Source organism: Loxodonta africana, chromosome 25, assembly GCF_030014295.1.
Source record: "Loxodonta africana isolate mLoxAfr1 chromosome 25, mLoxAfr1.hap2, whole genome shotgun sequence".
Lineage (NCBI taxonomy): Eukaryota > Metazoa > Chordata > Mammalia > Proboscidea > Elephantidae > Loxodonta > Loxodonta africana.
In genome coordinates this window covers 46,369,747-46,397,194 of record NC_087366.1, presented here as the reverse complement: position 1 = coordinate 46,397,194, position 27,448 = coordinate 46,369,747, and the positions used below count along the sequence as shown (strand labels likewise).

Below are 27,448 nucleotides of genomic sequence, written 5' to 3'. Positions count from 1 at the left end.
GCGGGGGGGGGGTTGCGCTAGGCAGGAGGAAGAGGATGTACACAGGCAATGTGATATAAAATTACGGGAGGTGACTAAAAGCAGGTAAAAGGATAAACTGGAAGGAATTAAACCTAGAAGGAAGTAAACTAGTTAACAACTCATTAAACAAACACATAGGTAACACTTAGCAGTCTTGTAAACCTATTATATTTCTCCTACGTTACCCAAAAACCAAAACCCACCGCGTCGAGTCGATTCCAACTCATAGCGACCCTAGAGAACAGAGTGGAACTGCCCCATAGAGTTTCCAAGGAGTGCCTGGCGGATTTGAACTGCCGACCTCTCGACTAGCAGCCGTAGCATTTAACCATTACACCGCCAGGGTTTCCTCTCCAACGTTAGAGGGTGGATAATTTGTCTTTACTTTTCTAGGTCTACTCAAGTCTTAACCTTGGCTCCAGACCCCTAGCCAGTTCCTCCAGGGTTCAAACTTCCCAGGCCTGGAAAAATGGACATTCTCATACGTAACTGCAGGAAGCATAAACGGTCAGGTAGCTTTTTTTCTAAAGTTTACCTGAAAGAAAATTTAAACAATAATAAACACAAAATATTTGAAAAAGAACACAGGACTGTCCCATCCAGGCATCAATACACTCACTAAAAAATACTGTATGGTACTGTTGGTACAGTATGGTATTGCTGCAGGAACAGATCAATGGAACAGAACAGAAATTCTGGAACACAGCCTTGCACATACAGTCATGTGTCGCATAATGTCCCCTTGGGCAACATCTGACTGCATATACACCTGTGACCTCAGCCTTCGTAAAGCCTATTATTTTAAAAACTTAAGGTACATACAGTGGTTCATAAAAACAAACAGGTACTGTTTTGTGACATGCATCAAAGCATCATTATTATTATTATAGTATTATGTTAAAGGTGTTTTAGTGTTATCTGGAAGTGTTTACTGTTTTTTATGCACTGAGAAGTATACTATATAGTGTATACTAGAAAAAAATTTGACTATGGAACAGGCTGCTTGGCCATGACATGAACAAGACCTATGCCGTTGTTCTCTCTTCTAAACTTTTTTTTTTTTTTGTGCTTTAAGTGCAAGTTTACAAATCAAGTCAGTCTCTCATACAAAAATTTATATACACCTTGCTATATACTCCTAGTGGCTCTCCCCCTAATGAGACAGCACACTCCTTCCCTCCACTCTCTATTTTTGTGTCCATTCGGCCAGCTTCTGACCCCCTCTGCCCTCTCATCTCTCCTCCAGACAGGAGCTGCCCACATAGTCTCAAGTGTCTACTTGATCCAAGGAGCTCACTCTTCACCAGTATCATTTTCTATCCCATAGTTCAGTCCAATCCCTGTCTGAAGAGTTGGCTTTGGGAATGGTTCCTGATCTTGGGCTAAAAGAAGGTCTGGGGACCATAACCTCTGGGGTCCTTCTAGTTTCAGTCAGACCATTAAGTCTGGTCTTTTTATGAGAATTTGGGGTCTGCATCCCACTGCTCTCCTGCTCCCTCAGGGGTTCTCTGCTGTGTTCCCTGTCAGGGCAGTCATCGGTTGTAGCGAGGCACCATCCAGTTCTTCTGGTCTCAGGCTGATGTAGTCTCTGGTTTATGCGGCCCTTTCTGTCTCCTGGGCTCATAATTACCTTGTGTCTTTAGCATTCTTCAAGCTCCTTTGCTCCAGGTGGGCTGAGGCCAGTTGATGCATCTTAGAGGGCCACTTGCTAGTGTTTAAGACCCCAGACGTGAGTCTCCAAAGTAGTATGCAGACTGTTAATAGATTTTATTATGCCAACTGACTTGGATGTCCCCTGAAACCATGGTTCCCAAACCCCTGTCAACCCTGCTACACTGGCCTTCAAAGTGTTCAGTCTAAACTTATTCTTGACTGATCAGTTCCTTTTTTCCTTGTTAAATTTTTATTAATGACTAATGTCCTTTTCAGACTGTGGAAAACAAACGATATGATAAAAGACTTATGACCACCGAAAACACCCCAGACCAGTCACTCTCAGGCAGATGAGATAATACCTTGGGACTATGACCACAGAAACCACCCAAAGGGGGCCAGTCACCCCTTGGGCAGATGAGATAATACACCTTGGGACCATGATCACCAGAACTACCCCAGGTGTGAATGACATTCCACAAATTCCTGAAGCCCATGATTTTGCACTGCAAAGCTTTCAGCCAGTCTCCAGTTGGGAGAGACGGGCTTTGGAGGAGATCATTCCCCTGTCTCCTGTATATCAATATACAATAAAGCTCTTGCTACTCACCTCGCCTGTCTCAGGAACTGGCTATTTGTGGCAGGCAGCTCTGACCCTCGAAATTGCGGTAACAACTACCTGATGTTAGATATGAACTGTACCTAACTATTCTGACTTATGAACAAATTAAAGACAGACTTAGGAATAGAGCTCGTTAATAACCCGGGGACTGCCTGTACATAACATGGTGTTTGCACAACGTTCGAATCACATAACGTCCTATTTCACAGAATGTACTGTGGATGTTAAGCAATGCGTGACTGTAAGAATTGGTGTATGATAAAGGTGGTACTTAGAGTAAGCAATTAAAATATGTTGACAAAATTGATTATGCATAAAAATAAATTTCACATATCTACAAAATTCCAAAGTGCCTAAAAAGAAACACATACTGGAAGAAAATAAAATAGATTAAAAGACATTTTAGATGGGAAAGCCAACCTAAGCAAAGTAAAATCTAGTAATTTACAGAGGAAAACATCAATAGATATCCTACATAAATATTTACAAGTTTTTATTACATAAACTGTACGTTGTTGCTACTGATGTATGCTGTCCAGTTGATTCCAACTCGCAGTGACCCTATAGTAGGACAGAGTAGAGCTACCCCATAGGATTTCCTAGGCTGTAATCTCCAGGTTTAAACCTAAGAGCTTGTTTGAACTGTCAACCCAAGTGCTTAACCATTGCGCTACCAGGACTCCTTGCATAAAACTATATAAATGAGATAAAAAGGTAAGCAACACAGAGAGAAAAAAATTGTACTACACGTAGCAAAGATTAGTATGAGAATTCAAGTGTCCCTTGCTATCTGAATCTACTTGGTTCCTGATTTCTGGATGGCCAGAATTTGGATGGCAAGTTAAGAAAGTGAGGGATACCTTTTTATCTGTATCAATTTGATTTAGGGCAGAGAGTAGTGAAAGTACAGGTAGCAAGGAAATCCATTAAAACATTTATCCAATTCTTATTTATTCCAAAATCTGGGCAGCAGAAGTTCAGACAGCAAAGGATACCTGTATATAAAAAATATTCAGTAAGAAAAATAACCTTCATAGACAAGCGAGCAATCATAGAAGAAATTACAGTGGCCAACAAATACGTAACACTAATAAACAGGAAATATGAATTAAAACAATGGGCTACCATTCTTTTATTATCTATCATATTGGGAAATATTAAGGATACTGATAATATTTTGAGTTGGAAAGGGTATGAGGAAGACACTGTGGAAATGTAAATCAAGTATAGCTACTTAGCCATTTCATCTCTTGGAATGTACTCAATAGAAATACTTGTACATATGCAAGACGTGTTCCAGGATGTTAACTGCAGTTTTCTACTTTATAGAAAAACTGGAAACAGTTTAAGTATCATTAGACGAATGGCTAAATAATTATAAAACCTTATTATGAACTATCATACAGCTACTGAAAAGAATGAGGTAACTCCATACATACGGGCATAATAAGATATCTAAGACACATTATGGGAGAAAGATGCAGCAATCTGCTTCCATAAAGATTACAGCCTTGGAACTCTATGGGGCAGTTTTATTCTGTCCTTTAGGGTCACCATGAGTTAGAATGGGCTTGATGGCAATGGCTTTTTTGGTTTAAGATGCATTAAGGAAAAAGACCAAGACCTAATATCTGTAGCATGATCACATATTGGTAAATGCCATATACACATATATGCATACTGTCCTAGAGTAAAACGCTCAGACTGTTAAAGTGAACCAAAGAGATTTATTAAAAGCATAAGAAACATTGGAATGGAGAGACATTAGCCCATCTGAAGGACTCTTAAGGGGTGGCTATTTTACAAGGATAAATATAGGCCAGACTCAGGAACTAACAATAAAAAATATTCTGGTTGGCTAGCTAACATAAGCTCTTCTGACTGGCTACTTTCAGTAAATCATTAAGGACATACCCAGGCAAGTTCTCTGTGTAAAGCACCTTTTTGCAAACTAGTTACTCTATTTTCAACCACATTCTTCCTGAGGGCAAGATGCCCTTCCCTTTGTTTACCCACCAACAGTCATGAGTCACCTTCTCAGAAACAGAAGCAGAGCCTGGCACAAAATGGAGGCTGCTGGCTTTAAATCAGTTCTCTACTTTGGTCAAGAGCCTTGATTTTAGGGCTCCTGCACATAACCTCGTGGGTAAACTCATTTTCCTACAATCACATTCCTAACCCCTACCCATATTTGCTACAAGTGGCTTTGGGGCAAAGGCCAAGCCAGTTAAAAAAGATAATTGCTAGGGCGCCAGGGTCTATTGGTTCCACCCAGCCAGAGTCCATATGCTTATGACTGGGAAGAAGACAAAGTTACATTCTTGTGAACGCAGAAGCAGGAGCTTGTAGCAAATGGAGTTGCACCTACTTCTAGGCCCCAAACCCATTGCCATGGAGTCGATTCTGACTTATAGCGACCATACAGGACAGAGTAGAACCGCCCCACAGAGTTTCCAAGGAGTGGCTGGTGGATTCGAACTGCCTACCCTTTGGTTAGCTGAGTTCTTTAATCACTATGCCATCAGGGCTCCACTTCGTCACCCTAAATATGCCAGGTACCTCTTTTTTGAAGCTCTTATTCAATACATACATAAAAATTCCTTTTCTCTGTGTGTGATTACATGCTAAATATGGAAAAAACAAAACAAAACCAACAACAACAACAAAAAAAAAAACTCTGCAGGCATAGAGATCAAACTGTTAACAGTTTGGGGAAGGAAGTATACTTGGCTGGGGTGAGAGTGAAGGAGTATAAAGGAATATATTTACTTTTAACTCCACATATTTCAGGATTGTTTTTCTAAATTTTAAAAAATTTTACTATAGTGTTTGGTAAGGAATTTGGCCTCCTTCAAAAAAAAAAAAATTTTTTTTTTTTTTTTAAAAGAGGTATGGCTTTGTTCCAGTCTCCTGTGAGGTAAGCTCTAAAAGCCTCTGGCTTAGTGTGATAGGAGTGTCTTTGCTATTCGTGGTGGGCTGACATTTGATAATTTATGCTAATAAGATGACTCAAGGTGGGGCTGGCCACACAGGATAAGTCTTAGGGGAGGAAGGAAGGGTGAGGCTTCGGGTCACCCAGTATCAGCCTACTGAGGCACTGAGTTCAACCACGTGGACAATCGATCAATCATGCTCAATCAATCATGCCTATGTAATGAAGCCTCAATAAAAGCTGTGGAGGAGAAACCTCCTAGGTTGGCAATATTCCCTGTGTTCTGCCACATATCCATGCTGGGAGGGTACAGTGTGAGGACAAGGGTTGGAACCCTCCCAGATTCTGCTGTATGTTTCTTCCCTTGGCTGATTTTAATGTTTCTTTTCCCCATAATAAGAAGCCTTGGTGGCACAGTGGTAAAAATGCTTGGTTGCTAACTGAAAGGTCTGTGGTTTGAACCTACCAGCCACTCCATGGGAGAAAGATTTGGCAGTCTGCTTCCATAAAGATTACAGTCTTAGGGCAGTTGTGGGGCAGCTCTACTCTGTCCTACAGGGTTGCTATGAGTCGGAATTGACTCAACGGCAATGGGTTTTCAGTGGGTTTTTTTTCCCTGTAATAAATGTAACTGTGAGCATGATAGGTTTCAGTGAGTTCCTGTGAGCCTTTCTAATGAACTATCAAACACAAGGGTGGTTTGGGGAAAGCCCCAAACTTGCAGTTGGTGTTAGAAGTGAGGGAGGTTGTGTGTGGACTCTTCCCTATAGCTTTGTAGCTGAACCCTAACTCTCCGTAGTTGGGAATTAGGGTTCAGAAGTCTTGGCCAGACTGGAAGATTACACCCTTAACTTTGAAGTATGGCCAACTCCAGCTCCAGGCAGCCGGTATTACTTTAATAATTAGGAAAAAAAAAAAAAAACCCAAAAAACCCAGCGCCGTCAAGTCAAAAAGTTATTTTAAAGTAAGATACTATACTTTCTTAGTTTAACAGGTTTTAATTTACTTTCCATCTTTACAATATCATAACAGAATAGGCTCCATGTATACAAAACATCGTAAGTACAAGGTTGTTGACTATAGCATTATCTGTGTTAGCAAAACACTGGAAAAAATCTAAATGTGCATATATAGGGTACTATGATATATCAAATATATATAACTATGATATATCCACACAGAAGGGGAGTGCTATGAGTTGACAGGAAGTAATTTCAAGTATGTATTTGCTGGGGGAAAAAAAGGAAGGCACAAAATAGTATATGTTATGGATTGAAGTGTATCACCCCAAAATACATGTTGTAAATCCTAACCCCATACCGTGGTTATAATCCCATTTGGGAATAGGTTTTCTTTGTTTTGTTAATTAGGCAGTATTAGTGTTGAGTGCGTCTGAAGTCAATCTTTTTTGAGATATAAAAGAGCAGATTAAGCAAACAAGGGAGCACACAGGAGGGAGGGAAGGGTCAGATAGATGCCATGTCACGTGACGATCGCCAAGGACTGAGGTACAGAAGCTGAAGAGAGACAAGGACCTTTCCCCAGAATCAGTAAGAGAGAAAGCCTTCCCCTAGAGCCGGCGCCCTGAATTTGGACTTCCAGCCTCCTAAACTGTGAGAAGGTAAATTTCTGTTTGTTAAAGCCATCCACTTCTGGTATTTCTGTTACAGCAACACTAGATAACTAAGACATTATATTACATATAATGAGAATATCTATTATTTATCTAAGTCTGTATCTTACATGAGAAGCCAGCAAACTATTTGTCTCTGCAAATAAAAGTTCATTGGAACATAGCCCTGCCTATTCGTTACTGTGTATGGCTGCTTTTGTGCCATAAAGGCAAAGCTGAGTAGTTGTGACAGAGATCTAAAATATTTACTATCTGGGCCTTCGGAGAAACAGTTTGTGTACGATCCCTTGTCTTACGCAAGTACTTATTTGCTTATTTTTGCAAAAACAAAAAGAACAAATCAGAAGCTCATGATGACAGTGGTTACCTACCAAGGACAGGTGAAAGGGGACGAGCCAGGAGTGAGACTTCTTGAGAAGACTTTTTTATACATATAGTTTTGATGTGAACCATGTAAATGATATAAATATTCAAAGTTAAATTTAAAATTCGGGGGAAAAAGCACACCTTAAAATTGAATTGAAACAAAAACAAATGAACCTAGTTGTTTATCAAATTGATAACCTAACTACACAGAAAAATGCAACTCAAATAAACTTCTGAATACATTACTCTGCATATGCACCTTTAAGAAATGCACATAAATCTTGAATTTAGAGGATCTGCTGTTCATAGTGGTACTGGTGTAGTAATTCTAAAACTATTCTCTATGTATTGTAAATAAAAAATAAAAAATCGTAGGATAGAGCAAATGAATAAATATGCTGAGGTTTTTAGAGCCACAGCTTTAATGTGGGTAGAGGGAGATACCAACATTGAAGGGGGAAAGTGAGCAAGAAACCCTGTGGTGTTGGATTTTAACTGGAGGCATCTGTATGAACTAATGAGTAAAAATATACAGATAGATATAGATATAGCTCTTCCCACTGAAGTAGAAGCAATGAACATACTAATTGCTCAGATCTTGGTTTCTCAATATTATTCTCTAGTAAAAGGAGCCAGGACTTGCAGAAATGGCTGAATCTAGGTGGGAGCAGGCAAAGTACAAGGTGAGAAGTGCTCAATGAATGATGAAGACACAACAAAACGTCAAAGAAGTTAGCCAAATTTTGGACAACTTGAATATCAAAAAAAACAAAACAAAATAAAGAACACACAACAGTAATGGACTGTAACAAAACAAAACAAAAAAAACCCACTGCCGTCGAGTCAATTCTAACTCATAGAGACCCTACAGGACAGAGCAGAATTGCCCCATAGAGTTTCCAAGGAGCACCTGGTGGATCTTAACTGCTGACCTTTGGAGGTTAGCAGCCATAAAACTTAGCTACTACGCCACCAGGGTTTCCAATGGATTGTAACATACTGGTTAAAAAAATAATTTGAGTTGACAGTAATATATAAAAAAAAGTGAAGGGACAGAAAGTTCTTTACAGGAAAATTGTTACCAGTATAAGGTTCTTGCCTCTCACTGGTCACGAATGGGCAGGTTAAGGCCTGTAGTTTTCCACACCAGCAAAGATTTATTGAAGAGGCTTGCAAGCGGATATGAGGAGGGCCCAGAGCAACGCTTGCCCATCTCACAGGACGAAAGATGGGCCTGAGTTTTTAAAAGTTCTTGGCGGGGGAGGGGGGGATTCATGTTTATTCATAGGCACAGGCGGGGATAGTTAATTAAGGTGCGTGCGCAGCAGCAGCAGCCTTCCAAGAAGGCTCCTGTCCTGGAGGCCTCTGGGATTCGTAGCAGGGCTTATTACCAGGTGTCACGCCTGCGCAGTCTCTCGCTCCCCAGGTTCAACTCCCTGGCTGCTGCTGCAGCCCCTCACTGCCCCTGGTGGAAGGTCACATAGTGGTCACAAGCGGATGCTCTGTGCATGTCCCTTGGGCTGGTTTTCTCTAGCTGCTTATGCAAGGCAACTTTGAAGAAGTTTGTGGGCTATTTTTAGATACCCTGCCCCACTATTCTGGGGGAATGGCTTTGTTTCTGTGCCCTGGCCCATTTCTTGCAAATTTGGGGGCCCCTCTGTTCCCTGTTTTACTAAGTCTCTAGGTTCCACACTCAACCCCCTATGACCTCCCTGGTAGTATAGTCTATTTCTCTTTACTTGCTTCTCCTCTAACCACACCAGTCTCTTTCCCATTCCTCAAACAGGCACCCTCTGATCTCAGCGCCTTTGCTCCCTTTCGTAGAATGACAGCTAATAAATGTACATACAAGGGCAGAATTAGATAATCATCATTTTGCAGCCCCCAGTTGATTCAAGTAAACTCTGGCAGCACAGTGGTTAAGAGCTACAGCTGCTAACCAAAAGGTCAGCAGTTCGAATTCACCAGGCACTCCTCAGAAATTCTATGGGGCAGTTCTACTCTGTCGTATAGGGTTGCTATGAGTCGGAATCAACTCAATGGCAGTGGGTTTGGTTTTTATGGTTTTAGTTGATTCAAGCAAGGATCATTAATGGATGGTAAAACCACTGGGAGAGAGGACAGTCACTCGGTCTCAAGGTATCACCCCATGTTTCCCCTTTTACAATGAAAAGTATGAGATAGAGAACTTATCCAAGTGATCAGACTAAGCATCATCAATAGCTAGACAAAATGCAATTGTTTTCTTGTTCAAATATGTTAAACTAAATATAACTGTGACGAAATATCAGGTAAATCTGCACTGTGGGACATTCTGTAAAAAAAAAAAAAAAAAGTTGCCTGGTTTCTTAAAAAATGTCACATCAGTTTAAAAAATTAAAAAAGGCAGAGGAGGGTGGCTATTCTTTAAAGCAGCAACTAAATGCAATGAATGAACTTTGACTGGATCCTGGATTAAAAAAAAAAAGCTAAAAAGTACATTATTGGGACAATTAGGGGAACTATGACTACGGACTATGTGTTAGATGATATCATTACATCGGTTTGAAGTTCCTTGGATGTGATAATAGTACTACGGTTAGGCGGAGACTATCTTCTTAGGAAATATATGCTGAAATATTTAGGGATGAATTGCTTAGTGTTTGTGACTTATTTTCTATATGTCTGTATGTGTACAGGTGTGGGGAAGAGAAAGCAAATGTGGCAAAATGTCAGTAACTAGTGAATCTAGGGAAAGTGTTTATAGATTATACTTTTCTTTCAAAATTTTTTGAAGGTTAAAAAAATTTCAAAATAAAAAAGTCTGAGGGAACTAAGGAGAATGGGCTAGTCCTTGCCTCCGTACAACAGAAAAGATGCCTTCACAAGTTTCTTACTATCTTCTTACTTTCTCCCCATCTTCATAGAGTGAAAATCACAAGGTGATCATGCTACTCTCCATAAAAATTCTGCTAGTCTTTTTCCACTCGGTGATTTCCTTGGCAGCCAACTTCTAGGACTTAAATTTTAAATTGCCTTTTCCAATTGAGAAATCCCATTGCTTATACTGTTTGCAACCAACTCCTCTAGACCACTGGCTGCCTTAACAATGGCACAACAGGCTTTTTTGTTCTGGCTGCAGACAGCTCTATTTTAAAGTGACCTTTTCTGTTTTAACAGCGTGAGCTTTCCCCCTCTCCTTCCATATATAAACGGTTTGTCTGCAATAAAAGATAGATAAACATTTATTTCAATTTAACATACAAGGTCATTTAATTTTAACAATACCTCTCTTTTTTGTTGACTGGTAAATAGCCTTCTAAAAGTGTTTTAGACTAAGTTTGTATAATGGGAATCCAAATGTTTATTAGAAAATTGGAAAGGTTTCCATAAAAGCAAAACCTTATACTAAACAGTGATTTTTCACCAAAGGGTTAGGATGGTAACAGAGGATTAGGATGGGAATGTACTTGCCAGACGGGGATCCTGAATTCAGAACTCTATTATTCTCTCTGTCAGAAATGAGGAGTTTCTTTGATGCTTACAGATTTTATGTTTCTAACTGTATTTTGCTTGAGTAGTATACTACTTCATTCTGAAATGTCCTTACACATTTTATAAATTGGTGAATCTGTAACATGAGAGAAACTTAAAATAAGAAATGTACTATCCAAGAATTTGGCTAGTCCTTTGGAGTTCATTATAATGAGTTCTGGCCTATATAAGGTTTCTAAAGAATTGCTGAGTCACTACAATGAAAAATGAATACACCTGACAGCTTTGCAAGTGGTACTGTTACCTCCACCATTAGATGAACAATTGGACAATCAGGTCAAGTGCTTTTGCTCAAGGTTACAGGAAGCTTGCAAGCCGTTAGAAAAAAAAGATTTTTATCCTAAAGATTCCTTTGAACAGTATTAAACAGCAAAAGTTCACCCCAACTTGCATTTTTTTCAAAGGCTCTGTTTCACTCATCTGTGCCAGGCAGAAATTAATGTTGATGCTGCTTATTCACTGCTAACAACGCTGAGGAACTCAGCGGTCCCCCAGCATTTCACATTTGTTTGTAATTTTTATGCCTAGAAAACGGATAAATTTAAGAATTTCTTTGTAAGGTTAAAATAATGATCTATTTACTGGTTAGAAATCTATGAATAGATAGCTCTACAGACTTTGCAGAAATAAAAAGGCTTATGAGGAATACTATGAACAACTGCATGCCAACAGTTCAGATAACTGGGGTGGGAAGGTAAGGGCTGGATCCTTTCCAGATAGAAATTAGATTCACACTCAGCCTTACTATGCAGTTAGCAATGATGGCGGGACCTGCCCACTGTGCTGCTTGTTTGGTATACATCAATGTTTGGTGTACAACCTCAATAGAATAAAGGACAAAAACCACATGATTATCTCAATACATGCAGAAAAAGCATCTGACAAAATCCAGTCTTTTCATGAGAAAAACACTCAAACTAGGAATAGAAGGAAACTTCCTAAGCCCAACAAAAGGTATCTACAAAAATTCCACAGCTGAAATCATACTTAGTGAAAGGCTGCATGCTTTCCATCAAAGATAAGAAACAGGACAAGGATGTCTGTGTTCTTGCCACTTCTATTCAACACTGAACTAGGGATTCTAAAGCTAGGGCAATTAGGCATGAAAAAGAATGACAAGGCATCCAGATTAGAAAGGAAGAAGTAAAACTATATTTGTAGATGACATGATCTTATATATAGAGAAAGCCCTAAGGAATTCACTAAAAAGAAAAAAAAAAAAAAACGGTGGAAACTAATAATAAACGAGTTCAGCAAGATTGCAGGGTATAAGATCAACATATAAAAATCGACTGTATTTTTATACACTAAACTTAAACCAAACTCATTGCTGTTGAGATGATTCTGACTCATAGCGACTCTGTAAGACAGAGTAGGACTGCCCCATAGGGTTTCCAAGGCTGTAAAACTACTGAAACAGACGGCCACGTTTTTCTCCTGTGGAGCAGGTGGCGGGTTCAAACCACCGACCTTTTGTTTAGGAGTGTTTACCACTGTGCCCCCACACCTCCTTTTGTCCATACGGTATTAATGAACAATTAAAAAAAAAGAAATTAAGAAATAATTCCATTAACAATTGCATCAAAATAAAATAAAATACTTAGGAATAACTCAATAAAAAACAAACAAACAAACCCACTGCCATCTAGTCGATTCCGACTCATAGCGAAAGTACTCTGAGAGCTACAAAACACTGATGATAGAAATGAAAAAAAGACCTAAGTAAATGAAAGGACATTCCATGCTCAAGAATTGGAAGACAATTTTGTTAAGATGGCAATACTCCCTGAACTGAACTTTCAATACACTCTTTAACAAAATCCCAGCTGGATTTTTTTTTTTTTTTTGCAGAAATTGACAAGCTAACCTAAAATTTACATGGAAATCTAAGAGACTCAGAGTAGACAAATCAATTTTGAAAAAATTGGAGGATTCACAGTTTTTTGAAATTACATTTTAAAACAGAGCTATGTAACAAGACAGTGTGGTACTAGTATAAAGATCAATGGAATTGAATTGAGAGCCCATAACTAAATCCTTAGGTTTACAGTCAATTGATCTTTGTCAAGGGTTCCAAGATAATTGAATGGGAGAAATAACAGTCTTTTCAACAATGGAGCTGGGAAAACTGGATATCCATATTGAAAGGAATGAAGATGGACTCCTGCTTCACAAGATAAAAACAAAAATTAACTCCAAATGGATCACAGACCTAAATATAAGAGCTAAAACCTATGTAACACTTAGAAAAAAAACAAACCAAAAAAACACAGGTGTAAGTCTTTATGATCTTGGATTAGGCAATGATTTCTAAGATTTCACACCAAAAGTACAATCAATGAAAGAAAAAATAGATAATTTAGACATCACCAAAATTAAAAACCTTTGTGCTTCAAGGACACTATCAAGAAAGTATGACAACCAAATCATATCTTTTAAGAGACTTGTACCAAGAATATATAAAAGCTCTTGGAACTCAATAACAAGACAAATAACCCAATTAAAAAATTAAAGGATATGAATATACATTTCTCCAAAACAGATATATAAATGGCCAATAAGCCACAAAAATGGCTAACATAATTAGCCATTAGGGAAATGAAAATTAAAACCACCGTTAGGTACAACTCATCCACTCAGATGACTACAATCAAAAAGACAGATAACAAGTGTTGGTGAGGATGTGGATGAGAATGTAAAATGGTAAAGATGCTTTGAAAAACTTTGGCAATTCCTCCAATGTTAACTTAGAGGTACCATATGACTCAGCAATTTCACCTCTACGTATATAATCAAGAAAAATGAAAATATATAGCCATGCAAAAACTTGCACGTGAATGTTCATAACAGCATTATTATAAACATAGGTTCTTTCCATTTCTTGGCTATGACAAATATTTTATAATATATATAAATATGATATATAAATATATATTTATATATTATAAACATAAATAATAGCCAAGAAATGGAAAGAGCCTATATGTCCATCAATGGATGAATTAAATGTGATATATCCGTATGGGATATTATTTTGCAGTAAAAAGGAACAAAGTACTGATACATGCCACAACATGAATGAATCCTGAAACATGTCAGGTGAAAAAAGCCAATAAAAAAAGACCACCTATTATACAATTCCATTTATATGAAATGCCCAGAAGAGACAAATCTACAGAGACAGCATGTAGATTATTGGTTGCTGGGGAGTTTGGGAGAAAATGGAGAGTGGTTGCTAGTGGGTAAGGGATTTCTTTTGGGGGTCATGAAAATCTTCCAAAATTGACTGTGGTGACTGCTGCACAACTCTGTGAATATACTAAAACCCACCGAATTTTTGTACACTTTTAAGTGGGTGAATTATATGGTATGTGAGCTATATTTCAATAAAGTTGTTCAAAAAAGGATGCTATAAATAGAAGTAAAGGATCTACTAACTAGTTCCAAATGGCAGAAGAGTATACTGTTTTTTAGTAGGCAAAGACAAACAAAAACTGTTTTATAAATACTCTGAATCCCCCAACGTTAAATATTCCCCCAGATACAATACATACTTTGTTCCCATAATTAAAAAAAAAAAAAAAAGGAAATCTGGCATTATAAGAAAGTTTTTCCTCTGTTAGCAAAATGAGAATCTAGAAATTCATAAAGAAAAAAGTTTGAGACTCCCTGTTCTTATTATGAGATGTGGCCTAGTATCACTTTTAATATGAATGGAAGAAAATATATAAATTATGGGTATGGGGCTCTTAACCAAAAGGCAGAAAAAAATTTAAAATACCAGCTGCTCAAAAAATTTCCTAATACAAAATAAGGTCCAATTAGATTCTAGAGCTCTCTATTCCCAATTAAAAACCTTTAAATGGGTTACTTCTTGAATCACAAATTGCATTCCTAATTCCAGCTAGCTGTCTTCAAAGATACGTGCTTTTAGTTGTAACGACCCAAAAGCAGGATATAAAAAAGTAACACATTAGCAAGGCAGAAAAAACAACTGTAAATATATGTATTCTGGTCAGCTGTGCCCTCTTCACATATGAACAGTAACATATTACTGAAGAAATTCTTAGAATTAACATTAACAGTGAGGAAATCAGATCTGTTCTTCTTTGGTATTGTTTTTGTCTGAATGGATTCAGAAGAAGGTAAGCCCTTCCATGGAGAGCTTGTCAGAGACAGTGATGCCCACCAAATGTTATTGCTCCTTTTAGGGCTTCCCCTGGTGGCGCAGTGGTTAAGAGCTTGGCTGCTAACCAAAAGGTCTGCAGTTCGAATCACCCAGCTGCTCCTTGCAAACTGTATGAGGCAGTTCTACTCTGTCCTAGAGGGTCATGATGAGTCGGAATTGACTGGACATTAATTGGGTTTTTGTTTTTTTTTTTTTTGGAACCAGTTTGTCCAGTTCAAACCCCTGTGGAGAACATGCATTTCTAACAAGTTCCCAGATGTTAACGCTGTTAGTTAGGAACCAGTTATGAGAGCCATCAGCAGAGCAGTGGTACTCAAATTTTATTATACATAAAAATCACCCAGAGATGTTGTTAAACCCTGATTCAGTATATCTAGGAGGGAAAGGCAAATTCTCAGTAGGGGTTCAAATCAAAATAAACTGGTTCAAAGAGCTGATTTTTAGAGAACATGCCTGGAAAGCCCCATCTCTATAAACTGTGCAGGTTGCCTGTGGAAGCCACGTTAAATTCACGGTCAGAACGCCTCATCAAGCTCTTCAGCCTCCAAGTTCTGCTAAGACTATGTAAACAATATGGACGATGCCTATTTTAAGTATGAGATAACTTAACCACATGAGGTCTCTGCCTTTTACGGAATCACTTCAGGCGTGAGACTCCTCTGTGGCAATAACTTACTGCTGCAGGTTATTTACGCTGAAGTAATTACTATCTTCTAACGGCAAGATTTTTTCAAAATTAACATTAAGGTTTCTCAGCAGTTTTCTAACCTGGTTTCCATTCTTTGTCATTACTTTCTTTTCCTCCAATCTTAAAAATATCACAATACTAGGGTCTTAAAAGCTTATGAGCTGCCATCTAAGATATTACACTGGTCCCAACATGTCTGGAGCAAAGGAAAATGAAGAAAAACAAAGACACAAGGAAAAGATTAGTTCAAAGGACTAATGGACCACAACTACCACAGCCTCCATCAGATTGAGTTCAGCACTAGACGGTGCTCGGCTACCACCGACTGCTCTGACAGGGATCACAATAGAGGGTCCCTGTTGACAAAGCTGGAGAAAAATGTAGAACAAAATTCTAACTCACAAAAAAAGACCAGACTTACTGGTCTGACAGACTGGGGAAACCCCAAGAGTATAACCACCCAGATAACCTTTTAACTTAGTACTGAAGTCATTCCTAAAGTTCACTCTTCAGTCAAAGCTTAGACAGTCCCATAAAACAAAACAAGACTAAATGGGCACACCGGCCCAGGCAAGGACGAAAGGCAGGAGGTGACAGGAAAGCTGGTAATGGGGAACCCCAGGATGTGAAGGGAGAGTATCGACATGTTGTAAACTTGGTAACCCATGTCACAAAACAACATGTGCATTACTTGTTTAACGAGAAACTAGCTCTGTAAACCTTCGTCTGAAGCACAATTAAAAAAAATACATATATATATTTATCTCACCAATAGATCTTAGCAATTATCCTGCTTATTGTTTCTGTAGCTGGACAATTCTTAGATCTTATCCATCAGTCTGCTGAACTGTTCCTTTTTCAGGGACATATACCATCCAACTATTTTCTGATATTGTTTTTTAACTGTTGTGGCTTGTTGAATTAAAGCAGCTGGATTTGATACAAGTTCAATGTGATTTTCTTCAAGAATTAACTCATCTTACTCTTGCTGGGCTTCAAATACTGAACAACACCTGGCCTCGGCTGACCCCTACAGATGTATTTTTCACTCAAGAAATTTTGGATTCCAACAAGGGACCCATTCTCCTAGTAACAATGTTGATGGGAAAGCGAGCATACATAGACCTCATCTTATAACGGAAGCCTACCTTTGATCCTGTTCTGCACACAACTACAGATAGAAAGGAACTGACTACAGTTCGCACTATTTCCCCACCAACTGTCAACTGAAATCCCTCTTCCTCTCCAACAAGGCTGAGCTCTACATGGATGTGATTCAAGACCCTCCACAGGGTTCCTCTAGGGGCCTTCACAGTATCTGTGTAATCCTTCAGAGCGACGCTGACATTTTCTGGAACGCTAATAGTCTGATTGCTGAAAATGGTCTTCATTCTCCCAGAAGATACGGCACAGAGAGCTGTCATTATTTTTTAAAATCATTTACTGCTGTCAAAATTCAAAAGAACTTCTCAAACTTGCTATGTGGAAATTTATGCTTCTGAAGAACATCATAAAACATGGATACACTCAATTTCATTTTAAAAACTAAAACAACTTTCCTAAGAGAAAATATAAACATCCAAAGTGATATCACAGCCAAGAGCCTGTATCCATAAAAATCAACAACCAAACGAAAACAAGCTGCTTAACTAGATATGACTAGATGTAAGCAAGATTTCAGCTAGTTTTTGTTGGATACTCCATTGATTTTGTTGTATAAATAATAGCAGATGTCACAGGATTAAAAATAAATGCTTGGGAATAACAGATAATCCAGGACACTTTTATTCAAAAGTTTAGCTTAGTTTTGTATTTGAACTGGGAAAAGACTACTTTCACTCCTAGAGCTTGGTCCAAGTTAGAATACAACTAGTGTTCACTAGAATAATTAAAGAACTATTGCTCCGAAACAAATGCAGAAAGGTAGGATGAAGAGTTATATATAGTGACACTGGGGCCAGCCTTGCAGAGGGAGTTTATCAAACCAAGGTCATGCTGTGTGATGGAGGAGTACACTACGGGCAGGTCCACTAAAGGAGACTACATTCAAGTTTACCCAATGCTTACGACTTTTTTTTTTTTACGACTATGTAATCACTCAGGGGAGGGTAAGGTAATATTTGAAAGTTAGTTTACAGTTTGATTCTCCCCCAACCCTTCCTAACATACCAAAGGAAAACAGTAAAACAAGCCAGATGCTACCACAAAATAATATCTCTCAAACCACGGAACAAGAGAACAGATATCACAATGTCCCCATGTCAACCACCTATCTACACCATTTGTACTGAGGACATCAATTGGTCAGCTTAATCTAAGAATGTATTTCCCTTTAGGATCACACTGGAAAGCCCACAGTTTTCCTCTAATCAAGTTTAGATCACAGAGCATCTATTATACCCGAATTAACATCAGAGATTAGGCTTCGATAAAAAAAGGCCCATCTGTAAAAACAACTTGGAGGCAGTGTCTGGCCTCCTCCATTCCCACAAGGGGTAAGAAGAACCAAGATCAACAGCACAAGTCTGACTCCCACGAGGCGGAGGCCAGAAAAGCCTCCTCTCTTGGCCATCTTTACTAATTCTGACAGCAACTGTTCTTCACACAGCACTCTGTACTTCTCTGCTGGGTTTGATAATTCATTGCAATGGCCACACAGAGATCATACTCACGATTATGTGGTTTATCATAAGGGAAGTAACAGTTACACTTCAGGCTCAAGAACACTCAATACAGTTCCTTCATCAGGATAGCCTCTCCCCACCTGTGCTCACAGGCACACCTCTCCCTGTCTCTCAGTATCTGCCCAAAGGCTGTCAGCTTTCTCTCTCTGTGGGCCAGGAGGCCTGCCACACCATCTCCTGCTGCTGGGTCTCTCCTTTCCTGCTCTGGAATCGGGTCTCTTTTAAGGCAAAACTGACCAATCCCCTTGGTAGGCCACAATTACCCTTTCACACATCACCTGGGTGGCAGTTACAAGCCCATGGCTAGAAAGGCCACACACAGAAGTAATTAATCACACTGCACCACCCAAGTGTCACATTCTTATATTCTAAAAGGAAAATTGACACAAGTTGAAGCATTTGAACTATAGTGGACTGAGAGTCATGGGACTTGGGCCCTTTACCTTGGTTTTTTCGTGTTTATTTGATGACTTTTTTAAGGTGTTTTCAATCACGCTCAAAAAGGGTTTGATTCTAATTCAGATCCTGGTGCCACCTCGATTCAAAACCTGGCTTCACTATTTCCTAGTTGTGTGACCTGGGGCAAGACATCTGACCTCTCTGTCCCTTGATGGGAGTCTTGGTTAGCTTGGCTGCTAACCACAAGGTGAGCAGTTTGAACCCACCAGTTGGTCCTTGGAAACTGTTAGTCATCTAGCACTGATACAACAGAAATACCACAAGTGGATGGCTTTAACAAAGAGAAATTTATTTCTTCATAGTAAAGTAGGCTAGAAGTCCAAATTGAGGGCATCAGCTCCAGGGGAAAGCCCTCTTTCTCTGTTGGGCTTCTCATCAATCTTCCTCCAGACTAGGAGCTTCTTTGGGTAGGAACCTGTAGGGTAATGCTATTCAGCTATATGCATCCCCTCCCCAATGGAATCAGCTTTGCTCTTCCCCAAAGCATGCTGGGGATGAATTCAGGATGGACTCAGGTTAAGGTACAACGCTGGGAGTGGCACGACTGGGCCAGTGGCCAAGGCCGGACAATGCCTTAGCAACAGGAAGGAAAATACCTGAGCCTGGGAACACTGACTACCCAAGGACGTGGAAGAAAAACGAGCCTTGTTCCCAACTGGAATGGTATATAAGCTTGGGTCCCTTGCTAGGTGGTTGCAGAAAATACTCCAACCTGCTGCCACTGGAGAGCAGCTGCTTGCCCCTGTCAGTAGGTTTCCCTGAACTCATGAATCTGGGAAGGGCTACTTGTCAGTTCTTCGGATTATCTGCCAGGGTGCACAGTGGGGGTCTTTCCTTGCTGGGGCTGTCCCCCGGCAGAACCCCAGGTCCAAAGGACATGCTCTGCTCCTGCCACTGCTTTCTTAATGGTATGAGGTCCCTCTGTCTCTCCGCTCACTTCTCTCATATCTCAAGAGACTGCCTCAAAACACAATCCAATCTAGTAGTTTGAGTCCTACCTCACTAACACAACTGCCAGCCATCGTCCCTCATTAACATCACAGAGGCAGGATTTACGACATACAGGAAAATCATAGGAAACCCTAGTGGCCATAGGAAACCCTAGTGGCGTAGTGGTTTAGTGCTATGGCTGCTAACCAAAGGGTCAGCAGTTCAAATCCACCACGCACTCCTTGGAAACTATGGGATAGTTCTACTCTGTCTTATAGGGTCACTATGAGTCTGAATTGAATCGATGGCACTGGGTTTGGTTTTTTTGGTTTAGGAAAATCACACAGTACCGGGAATCATGGCCCAGCCCAGTTGATACACGTATTTTTGGGGGGACATAATTCAGTCTATGACAGAAACCCTGTGGGGCAGTTCTACTCTGTCCTACACGGTTGCTGTGAGTCGGAATTGACTCAATGGCCAATGGGTTTGGTTTGATTTTTGGTCCCTCCGTGTCCTTCTTTATAAAATGGAGGTAATAAATACTATCTACCTCAGAGTACTGTTGCGAGGATTAAGTGAATTAATATATGTAAAGCACTTAGAAGTGTGCTTGGCCTATGGTAAACATTATAAATATCAGTAGTACTTAACATGAATTTATTGACGATATGATCCTTTCTTCCCTAATACTTTTATTTTACATACTGGGAAAGAGTTGTATACAAGTGTAAATAAGGAACGTGGAAGCAGATCAGTTTTGGTTATCTGCTAATTCTCGGAATTTTTAAGAATCTTTGGGAATTGATGACAATTTACCACAAATGGTGACTCACTAAATTGAGTAGAGAACTATCTGGCTCTTTAAGACTCCTATAAGCAATTATTTATATTCCTGAGAAGTACAGATTTGAGTATAAAGCCTCGTGGTGCACTGGTTGAGCACTCGGCTGCTAACAGAAAGGTTGGCGCTTCACACCCTCTCACCAGCTGCTGTGCAGAACAAAGATGTGGCAACCTGCTTTCACAAAGATTTATGGCCTTGGGAACCCTGTGGGGCAGTTCTACTCTGTCCTACAGGGTTGCTTTGAGTCGGAACCTACTTGACAGCAGTGGATCTAGTTGCCGGTTTTGATTACTGGTACATCATGGTATACTCTGAGATGGGGAAATATGAGTTCTGCTTTGTTCTTTTTCAAGGCTGCTTTGCTATTTGGGGCCCCTAGTAACTTGTCGGTGTCGAGTTTGATTCGGACCCTACAGGACAGAGTAAAATTGCCCAGAGAGTTTTCAAGGAGCACCTGGTGGATTCAAACTGCTGACCTTTCGGTTAGCGGCCGTAGCACTTAACCACTACACCACCACTGTTTGGCGCGGGGAGGCAGGGTGCTCTAGTAGGTCCACATAAATTTGAGGACTGGTTTTCCAGTTCTGCAAAGAAGGCTGTTGGAATTTTGATGGGGATTGCACTGAATCTCCAGACAGCTTTGGGTAGTGTTGTCATTTTAACTATATTAAATCTTCTAATCCAGGAACACAGAATGTCCATCTATTTGTTGTTGTTAGGTGCCATCGAGTCACTTCTGACCCATAGTGACCCTATGCACAACTCAATGAAACACTGTCTGGTCCTGCACCATCCTCACAATTGTTGCTACGCTTGAGCCCACTGTTGCAGCCACTGTGTCAATCCATCTTGTGAGGATCTTCCTCTTTTTCGCTGATCTCTATTTTACCAAGCATGATGCCCTTCTCCAGTGACTGGCCCCTCCTGACAACATGTCCAAAGTATGTGAGATGCAGTCTCACCATCCTTGCTTCTAAGAGGCATTCTGGTTGTACTTCTTCCAAGACAGATTTGTTCATTCTTCTGGAAGTCCATTCAATATTCTTCGCCAACACCACAATTCAAAGGCATCAATTCTTCTTTGGTCTTCCTTATTAACTGTCCAGCTTTCACATGCATATTAGGCAACTGGAAACACCATGGCTTGAGTCAGGTGCACCTAGGTCTTCCTTAATTTCTTTCAGTACTGTTTTATAGTTTTATATTGCCTTGATTAAATTTATTGCTTGATGTTTTATTCTTTTATATGCTATTGTAAATGGAATTGTTTCCTTAACTTCCTTTGCAGGATGCTCATTGCTGAGGTATAGAAACCTGACTGATTTTTGTGCGTTGACCTTGTACTCTACCACTTTGCTGAATTCATTTATAGCTCTAGGAGTTTTCTTGTGGATTCTTTGGGGGTTTTATATACGGGATCGAGGAGCCCTGGTCATACAGTGGTTAAGCACTTAGCTGCTAACCAAAAGGCCTGCAGTTCAAACCCGCCAGTCACTCTGGAGAAGAAGGATGTGGTAGTTTGCTTCTGTAAAGATTATAGCCTTGGAAACCCTATGGGGCAGTTCTACTCTGTCCTATAGGGTTGTAAGAGTAGGAATCAACTTTACAATAATGGGTTTCGTTTTTATATACAGGTTCAAGTCATCTGCGAAAAGGGATAGTTCTACTTCTTCCTTCCTGATTTGGTACCTTTTCTTTTTCTTCCCAAATTGCTCTGGGCTAGGACTTCCATTACAAAACTGCATAGCAGTGGTGACAGTGGGCATCCTCGTCTTGTTCCTGATCTTTAAGGAGAAAGCTCTTAGTCTTTCTTGAGTGTGACACTAGCTGTGGGTTTTTTAAGTAAATGCCCTTTATTAGACTGAGGAATTTCCTAGCTTGTTGAGTATTTTATCACGAGAGGTTTTGGTTTTTGTCAAATGGTTTCTCTACATCAACTGAGATGATCATGTGACTCTTACCACCCTTGCATTCCTACAAACTTATTTTTAAAATAAATTTTTGTGCTTGCTATAGGACCTAATTTTTAGAGCCCATAACAAGCAAGACACAGGATCATGGTGAATTGTCTAAAAGAGAGAAGATCTTAAAAATTCAAATTAACAGTAAACCACATACCCCTTGACTATTTTGAAGACTAAAGCCATTTTACATACCCCAGAGTTGGACTCTACTAGTAGTAAGAAATAGATGGGGCAGGGCGCTGTCAGCTCTTGGTCCTCACATCACACCTATATTAGAAAACCAAGTTCTTGGAAAATCTTTCTTGTTACTTACTTTTGTAGCATCTATTAAAAAAAGAAACAAACGTATTGCTGTCAAGTTGATTCTAATTCACAGTGACCCTGTAAGACAGAAGAGAGCTGCCTCATAGGGTTTTCAAGGAGCAGCTGGTGGATTTGAACTGCTGACCTTTTGGTTAGCAGCAGAGCTCTTAACCACTGCACTACCATGGTTCCTGTAGCATCTACGGGTGATGTTAAATATTTGGTAAAATCTTGACTATCACACTGGATTAGGCTCTAAAATGCATGATATCAGAGACTATGCCTTACTTCTATATCCTCCAAACTACTTATTCTACACTACACTATATTATACCCAGTAGACCACTCAAGTACTTGGTGAGCTGAATGTAGCAAGGAGGCTGTAATATTTCTCCCGTCCTGTTCTTAAATGTGACCTATTTTTTTTTTGTTATGGAAAAGAGGAACTCCACTCTTTCACCCATGCAATAAGTATTTACTTAATACTTATCGAACATCTACTATGTGCCAAAAACCCGTTGCCGTCAAGCTGATTCCAATTCATAGCAACCCTACAGGACAGAGTAGAACTGCCCCGTAGGATTTCCAAGGAGTGCCTGGTGGATTTGAACTGCCAGCCTCACTGGTTAGCAGCTACAGCTCTTAACCACTACGCACCAGGGTTTCCACTATGCGCCAGGCACTAGCAACATACAAGTGAACATGACAAAGTCTCTGTTCTCACGGAGCTTACGTTCTTGAGCACTGTTTTTTTAAACTGCAGGTTGCAAACCATTATAGAACCCTGAAATCATTTTAGTGGGTTGCATCAGCATTATTTTAAACAAATGGAACAGAACTTAACAGAGGACCTCACACATAGTAAGGTGTTTCCTGAATATTTGGTTTCAGTTACATGTGTGTACAACTGGTGTGATGTAAACTATATTTCTTAGATAATACAGGATAAAATTATTTGAAAAACACTGTTCTAGAAGGGTCCACTGCACTGTACCTCAGTTTAATTCTCATTTTAAAATGTTATTTACCAACAAAGCTATACGTAAAGCAGTCTAGACAACTTTGATTCAACAAAACGTATGCATACCTCCTATGAGCCAGGGACTCTGCTAGACACTAGGGATTTAAGAATGATTCACAGTCCTCACTAAGAATGTAAACAATCAATCATAATTTGTTAAGTGTTAAGACAGAAATATGTAATGTGTACCAGATTTGGCATTAACATGGAACAAAATGGCACTACCCTGCCACACAGAATTATAGATATATACAATGCGATGGATCACTTTTGTGTGGCCTTTCTCACCATGGTCTTGTAACTTCTACCCAAGTGATCAGGCGGGACTGTGCAGATATGGTAATTGTGGCCCACCAAAGGGACTGGTCAGTTTTGCCATCCTGCTGGGCTTATGGTGAGCCATCCCAGCAGCTAGGGAGAAGATCCCAGCACCACCAAGGAAGAACAGCCAGGAGCCAGCACATCCTTTGGACTCAGGATCCCTGCACGGGAAAGCTCCTGGCAACAGGACAAAGAGAACGAGCTGTAACACTGAAGGCGGCAGGAGACAGTGTGGTGGGCTTCACAACCCAGGGAGTGAGAAAGCTGAGCGCCTCTGGGGCAAGAGTCTTGCTGGTGGAGTACAGTGTGCCTCTGGGTACTTATAGGCAGAGCTAAGACAACTTTGTAACACTTGCCCAAGCAGGGCAGAGGCTGACGGCCAGAGAGGCGTGCCTGCGAAATTGGCTGATAAGAGACTGTCCTGATGGAAGAAGTGTATCCTGAGCATTCCTGAACTTGAACTGTAACCTGTTACTTCCCTAATAAGCCCCATAATCGTGAGTATGGTCTGTGAGTTGTGTGTGGTCACTGCAGAGAATTATGGAACCCAGCACAGAAGCAGAGTGTTGTGGGACGAACAGTTGGTGTCAGAATTCGTAAAGATGGCGGACAGAGGAAGCGTGTCTGACTTCTGTCTCATAGGAATCAGCCTTGGGCTGTTGTTCTTAATTCTCTTTTCCCCTTGTGAAGTTAGATAAGCTCAGATACCACCCCCACGCCATTTTACACTGTATCACACTTAGCGATTTCAGTCCAACATGTTTATCTTAAAAGAGCAAATTTTAGGTCAAAGGTTAGATCATGCATTGCTAAGGGGCACAATGAGCCAGAATCCAAATAGTTTTACCCTTGAGAAAAAGGAACCATGATAGTGTCTCTAAAATTCCATGGTACTTTTCTTATTGATGATAAAAGTTCTGCCACAGGTGCCAAAGTCTTTGGTATTTGCCAATCTTCATGGTTTTAACTTTAGTATACACCTCCAGGAAACCCTGGTGGCACAGTGGTTAAGTGCTATAGCTGCTAACCAAAAGGCTGGCAGTTCGAATCCACCAGAGGCTCCTTGGAAACTCTATGGGGCAGTTCTATTCTGTCCTATAGGGTCACTATGAGTTGGAATCGACTTGACGGCAATGGGTTTGGTTTTTGGGTTCATAAACCTCCAAGTCCTAAAATATTTCCAATTTAGAATGCAACTTTCTACAATGGAAAATTACTCCTTTCTCAGTGAATCAGACTTGTACCAGACGACTTTATCTCATATTGTTTGGATATTTCCTGTTAATAGCAATAACTAACATTTGTAGTCTTTAAAAATTCACATTTACTATCTCATTTTTTTCCTAAATTTTATTTTGTTGTTGAGAACATACACAGCAAAACACACCAATTCAACAGTTTCTATATGTACAATTTAGTGACACTGACTACATTTTTCGAGTTGTGCAACCATTCTCATACACCTTTTCTGAGTTATTCCTCCCTTATTAACATAACCTCACTTCCCCCTAAGCTTTCTAACTAATCTTTCAAGTTGCTGTTGTCGATTTGATCCTATATAGACAGTACTTAAAAGACCATAATGCTCTAGGCAGACCTTTTTTTTACCAGTTAAGCTAAACTATTGCTTGGTTTTAAGATGACTTCAGGGTATATTTTTGATTTAAGGTTTAAAGATTATCTCAGGGCAATAGTATCAGGGGTTCATTCACCCTCCACAGCAAAGTCTAGAGGCCATGAGAATTTGAAATTCTGTTATTTCCCTTTTCTAATCAGGATTCTTCTACAGAGTCTCTTCTATACAAAATTTCAGTAATGGTAACTGGACACTACCCACTTCTTCTGGTCTCATAGCAAAGGAGGCAGTTGTTAATGGAGGCAATTAACCGTACATTCCATAAACCTCCTCTTATTCCTGACTCTCCTTCCTACGTTGTTGCAGGTAAAAAGAGACCAATTGTGCCTTGGATGGCTGCTTACAAGCTTTAAGACCCCAGGCACTACACAACGAACTAGGAGGCAGAACAGAAGCACTAAACACATTAGGCTAACTACCTGGGATGTCCCATGAACCATGACCCTAAACCTCCAAACCGAGGAACCAAATCCCATGAAGTATTTGGTTGTACATAAGCAGTGTCAGCAGCTAATCTTTTTTTCTTTTTTTAATCATTGCTGTAAATGTATCTATCACAGAACTCATGCCAGTTCAACTTTTTACAGGTGTACAACTTATTGACAGTAATTACAATCAACGGCTGTGCAACCCTACCCTTAACCAAATCAATTTTTCCATCACCATTCACACCTCTTTTGCCCTCCCGCTCCTGCTACCGGTAACCACTAATAAACCCTGGACTCTATACATTTGCCTTTTCTTGTCTTTTTATATAAGTGAGGTCATACAATATTTGCCCTTTTGTGACATAACGTCTTCAAGCTCTATCCATATCGTAGCATGTATCAAGATTACATTTCTCCTACTGACTGAGTAGTATTCCATTGTAAGTATGTGCCACACTTCATTTATTCACTCATCTGCAGATGGGCATTTAGGTTGTTTCTACCTTTTGGCTATTGTGAATTGTGATACAATGAACAGTGGTGTACAAGTCTGTTTGAATCTTAGCTTTCAAGGCTTTTGGATATATACCTAGGACTGTAATTCTTGGATCATATGGTAGTTCTACTTTTAGTTTTTTTGAGGAATCACCACACCGTCTTCTACAATGGCTATACCATTTTGCATTCCCACCAGCAATGGGTAAGGGGTCCAATCTCCCCACATCCTCGTCAACATTTGTTGTTTTCTATCTTCATCTGAGCCATCCCAGTGGGAGGGAAATGGTATTTCATTGTGGTTTTGATTTGTATCTCTCTGATGGCTAATGATGCTGCATCTTTTCATGTGTCTGGTAGCCACCTGAACGTCCTCTATGGTGAAATGTCTATACAAGTCCTCTGCTCATTTTATGACAGAGTTGTGTTTTTGTTGTCGAAGTTTTATATATACAGCCATGTGTCACTTAACGCCCACGATACGTGCTGTGGAACAGTATGTTATGTGATTTAGACACTGTGTGAACAATGGTGCTCGTGTGGCTGCGGCTCCTCCTGACAGCACTGAAGCCCCAGATTCCTGTGTCCTGAGCCATGCCCGTGGCCACGGCTGAGTAATGGTGGCCCGAATGCCTCTCCACTTGGAAAGTCCTTTGTGTGCTTTGGGGTGGGTGGGAGGGGTGCAAGCAGGCTCAGGGGTGATGATCCTGGGTGGCGAGGAC

The 27,448-nt window shown here is 40.0% G+C and overlaps 1 protein-coding gene across 4 annotated transcripts in view; it reads right to left on the bottom strand.

Annotated features, from left to right (window-relative positions):
* DESI2 (desumoylating isopeptidase 2) overlaps positions 1-27,448 on the bottom strand; it is an 84,273-nt gene that overhangs the window by 35,451 nt on the left and 21,374 nt on the right. Inside the window, exons 1-2 of one of the 4 annotated variants that reach the window (XM_064276773.1) lie at positions 3,157-5,145; positions 433-556 (exon numbers count right to left, since the gene is read on the bottom strand). The exons of 1 other annotated variant lie outside the window; for it this stretch is intronic. The gene's annotated coding sequence lies outside the window, so the exon portion shown is untranslated. Of the gene's footprint in view, positions 1-432; positions 3,135-3,156; positions 5,146-27,448 lie in introns of those variants that run through there. 2 more of the 4 variants (XM_010591057.3, XM_064276772.1) reach the window with 2 other exon arrangements.